Source organism: Eumetopias jubatus, unplaced genomic scaffold (assembly GCF_037043125.1).
Source record: "Eumetopias jubatus isolate StellerSeaLion01/CBP00866 unplaced genomic scaffold, mEumJub1_p1.0 scaffold_12, whole genome shotgun sequence".
In the NCBI taxonomy this organism is placed as follows: domain Eukaryota; kingdom Metazoa; phylum Chordata; class Mammalia; order Carnivora; family Otariidae; genus Eumetopias; species Eumetopias jubatus.
In genome coordinates this window covers 48,110,036-48,114,591 of record NW_028274818.1, presented here as the reverse complement: position 1 = coordinate 48,114,591, position 4,556 = coordinate 48,110,036, and the positions used below count along the sequence as shown (strand labels likewise).

The following is a 4,556-nucleotide window of genomic DNA, read 5'->3' as shown; positions in this document are numbered from 1 at the left end:
TTAACTACAATCTTGACTATCAATACAAAAACACCTTTCCAAGTATGAGAAAAAGAAATACATGATTATCAGCATCAGGAAAAAGAACAACATAAGCTGGGTATCTAGAGACTGATAAAGCTTCCCTAGCTGTATACCACTGGCAAAGTCTTCATGTACCCCAAAAGTTTGTGTATGTCAATTTGAAGGCCACTCTTCTTGATAATGTAATGGCATAAATATTGAGAAACTGATTATTTGCATCTATGATTGTAAATTTAGAAAATCTAGGGGCACCTGGGTGGCTCAGTTGTTGAGTATCTGCCTTCGGCTTGGGTCATGATCCCAGGGTCTTGGGATTGAGCCCCACATTGGGCTCCAGGCTCTGCTGGAGGCCTGCTTCTCCCTCTCCCATTCCCCCTGATTGTGTTCCCTTGCTTGCTGTGTGTCTCTGTCAAATAAATAAATAAAAATCTTAAAAAAGGTGAGGGGGACCCTGGCAATGGACACCGCCCACGACTACGCCAGAGCCCTCCTCAGGAACTTCCCCTGGGAGTTGTAAGTTTCAGCAGCCATGAGTAGGTTGCCACCAAAGCCCGATCCTAAATGTAAAGCGTAATATGGAAAATCCTCGCTGCACAGCCCACCAAATTGCCGGAGATGGAACTGTGAGTGGGTTCTCTGCAGCGTCAGCTCAGCAGAATGCCCCTGACGTTTATGGTATCACAGACCAAGAGAGTCCTACTAACTCCCCTCATGCATTCGGCTCGCCCTTTCCGGATCTCCAACCATGAGAGAAGCAGCCGGCGAGGGGTGATGGCCAACAGTCTGAAGGAGCTCCTCAGCAAGACGCTGGAAGCCTTAGTTATCACTAGCGGACTAGTCAATTTGGTGCTGGAAGAAGATGGAATGGTGGTGGATACCGAAGAGTTCTTTCAGACCTTAGAAGACAACACACATTTCATGATCTTGGAGAAAGGGCAGAAGTGGACACCGGGTGGCAACTATGTCCCAGCTCTCCAGCAGCCAAAGAAGGCGGGGATAGCAAGAGTCACCTTCGACTTGTACAAGCTGAACCCCAAAGACGTCATTGGTTGCCTCAACGTGAACGCCACCATGTATGAGATGTACTCGGTGTCCTACGACATCTGGTGTACGGGAGTCAAGGCCCTGCTGAGGAGCCTGCTGTGGTTCCTGTCCCACGCTGCCCAGGTGACTGGACAGTTGCTCATCTACACTGGCTCGTACAGGCTCCAACTGCTGGGTGACACAGAAGAGCAGGCTCCTCGCAGGTCACCCTCCAGACGGGGGGTCACGTGCGGATAAGGAGGCAAGCTGCAGGGACCCGGGCAGCTCTTGACCCAAACATTCCCTCTTGAATGATGATTTTGGAGATGCTTTATGTTCTAAATCACACGCATTTGTACTCTGCGGGTCACATGGGCTCGGGGGTGGCACCCAGGGGAAGGAGAAGGAGTTGACGGCCATGAGATGGGGCTGCACAGCGGGATGCCCGGAGGGAGGAGAAGTGTAGGAGCCTCTGATGGGGGAGGGAAGGTGGCTCCAGAGCAACACAAACATGCATTGGGCCTTTCAGCTCCTCACCTCCTGCAATAAACCAATCACAAGGAAAAAAAATCTTAAAAAAAAAAAAAAGTTGGCTCAGTCAGTTAAGCGCCTGCCTTCAGCTCAGGTCATGATCCCAGGGTCCTGGGATTGAGTCCTGCATTGGGCTCCCTGCTCAGCTGGGAGCCTGCTTCTCCCTCTGCCTGCTCTGCCTGCTGCTCCCCCTGCTTGTGCTCTCTCTCTCTGACAAATAAATAAATAAAATCTTAAAAAAAAAAAGAAAAGAAAATCTAAAGTGCTCAGTTAAAGAGTTTTAGAACTGATGCAGCAAGTTAAAATGGCTTACATACAAGTAAGGGTACATAAACTTAGCAGCTTGCCTTTGTATACAGGAGTGATAACAAGTTTGAAAAAGAATTCCAGATAAAAAAAGAAATATATACATACACATACAATATATATGTATATGAAATAAGTTGATCAGAAATATATTAAGTAGGAAATAAGTAGAAAACTGTAATTAAGAAAACAAAGGAGTGCCTGGTGGCTCAGTTGGTAGAGAATGTGACTCTTAATCTTGGGGTCATGAGGTTAAGCCCCACACTGGGCATAGAGCTTCCTTAAAAAATTTTTATTTTATTTATTATTATTTTTTTAAAGATTTTATTTATTTATTTGACAGAGACACAGCGAGAGAGGGAACACAAGCAGGGGGAGTGGGAGAGGGAGAAGCAGGCTTCCCAAAAAAAAAAAAAAGAGAGAGAAGCAGGCTTCCCGCCAAGCAGGGAGCCCGATGCGGGGCTCGATCCCTGAACCCTGGGATCGTGAGCTGAGCCAAAGGCAGACACTTAACGACTGAGCCACCCAGGTGCCCCCTTTTTTTTAAAGAAAAAAATTTTTTAAATTTAAGACAATGAAAAGAATATAAAGATTAACTAATATGTAGAGAATTCTTCCTGAGGAGAAAAACTTAGTATTACAAAATTATAACTTCTTTCTAAGAAGTTGTTTTACCACAATTTTAACAAAAATCCTTTGATATAAAATAAACACCTATTTTTATATTTTCTATCAAATGAATAGCACATAGTTGTATAATTTTTAAATATATATTATATACAATTATATTATATATATACATACACACACGTACATGTATCTGGGGAAAGAGGGAGTATAGTGTGGCTTATATTCCAGTTGGGCTCTCTAAAAATTTGGTCACCCGATACTGGGCATTCATTCACTAAATATTTATTAAGTTCTTACTATGTGCCAGAGACGACTGTGTCAAGGACTAAGGTTACAGCTGTAAAAAAGGTGAACAAAATTCCCTTCTCAAGAAAATGATATAGTCTAATGGGGTATTCAGCTGAGATAACAGACATTATAATACACTGTGTGGTAAGTGTCAAGGCAGGGGAAATGATCTAAGAGCATAGAGGCAGGTCAAGGAAGGCCTGCCTAGGATGGGAAGCTGGAGGATGAATATGAGTCAGCCAGAGGAAGCTGGGGGTTGGGGAAAGAGCACAAGGAAACATCCTTCAGGCCCTAAATAAGGCCAGTGAGATCATGGCACAAGCGGGGAGCTATGAAACTGTCTATCATGTTTTTTAACCTAGCATCAGCAAATAATTGTGTTTTCTGTGTGCCCTATGAGAAATACAAAGGGCAGCAAATAATCATGGGAGTGATTACAATACAGTGGAAATGGAAGAGATAAAAAGTTAAATTGCAGCATGGGAACATCACAGCGCAAGAAATATCACAACTGTTGAGACACAAATTCAGTTAACATTGAGGGGCACCTGGGTGGCTCAGTCAGTTAAGCGTCTGACTTCAGCTCAGGTCATGATCTCAGGGTCCTGGGATTGAGCCCCACATCAGGCTCCCCGCTTAGCGGTGAGTTGGCTTCTTCCTTTCCCCCTCCCCCACCTTGTGCTCTCTCTCTTTCTCTCTCTCTAATAAAATCTTAAAAAAAAATTCAGTTAACATTGTAAATGACTTAGCTCAATGCTTTCACATTCTAATTTGTTTGTTTTGTAAAATCCTTCCTCCCCACCTAGAGTCACCAGCTATTAACATCTTACCATACCTGCTTCCTCTTTCTCCATGTGTACACACACTGCTTTTGCTAAAACAGCTGAAAGTAGGTTGCACACGTCCTCCTACGTTACCCTTAAATATGTTAGCCTCAGTCTCCTAAGAACAGAAACATTCTCCAACACAAGCACAATGCCCTAACTACACCTAAGAAAATCAACACAAACTCAATCACATCAACCAACATTTGGTCAACACTCAACTTCTCCCAACTGTCCCCAAAATGTCCCCTTTGTTACTGTTCCACCCACCTATTACATTTAAAAGTTCTTTTGGGGGCACCTGGGTGGCTCAGTTGGTTAAGCTTCTGACTCTTGATTTCAGCTCAGGTCTTGATCTCAGGGTCATGAGTCAGAAGATGAATTAAGGCCAGAAGTTGATGAACACACACAAAAGACAGGTGTCTTAGCTGCTGTGCTTGCATCACAGCCTTCTATTCCTAGGTCTGTTGGGAAAGATAAAGCAATTCAGGCATCAATTAGACGCAATAAGGAAACCAACACAGTTTTGGCCAGATTGAATAGTGAATTGCAGCAACAATTAAAGGATGTTCTTGAAGAGAGAATTTCTCTGGAAGTTCAACTGGAACAGCTTCGACCATTCTCTCACCTATAAGCCAATTGCCATTAACTGTGAACATACCCATTTTTAAGCAGTTTTGGGTTCAAGGCAATTTGGAGACCCAGACGTTCAGCTCACTGCTTAATTCAACATTGAATTTTATGATTCTGTTTTGCCCTATATGTTCACCTGTATTTAAGTATCTTTTATTTTTTTAATTTCAACAATAAAAGGGTCAGGATGACTTCTCCTGGAAAAAAAAAAAAAAAAAGCCCTGAATTGGGCTCTGCCCTGGGCTTGGAGCCCACTTAGAAAAAAACGAAAGTTCTTCTGTACTTTTGATGTACTTC

General features: G+C 43.3%; 1 pseudogene; it reads left to right on the top strand.

Moving 5' to 3' along the window:
- Positions 1-681: 681 nt before the first annotated feature.
- LOC114222853 (lipid transferase CIDEA pseudogene) lies at positions 682-4,260 on the top strand (annotated as a pseudogene).
- Positions 4,261-4,556: the final 296 nt, after the last annotated feature.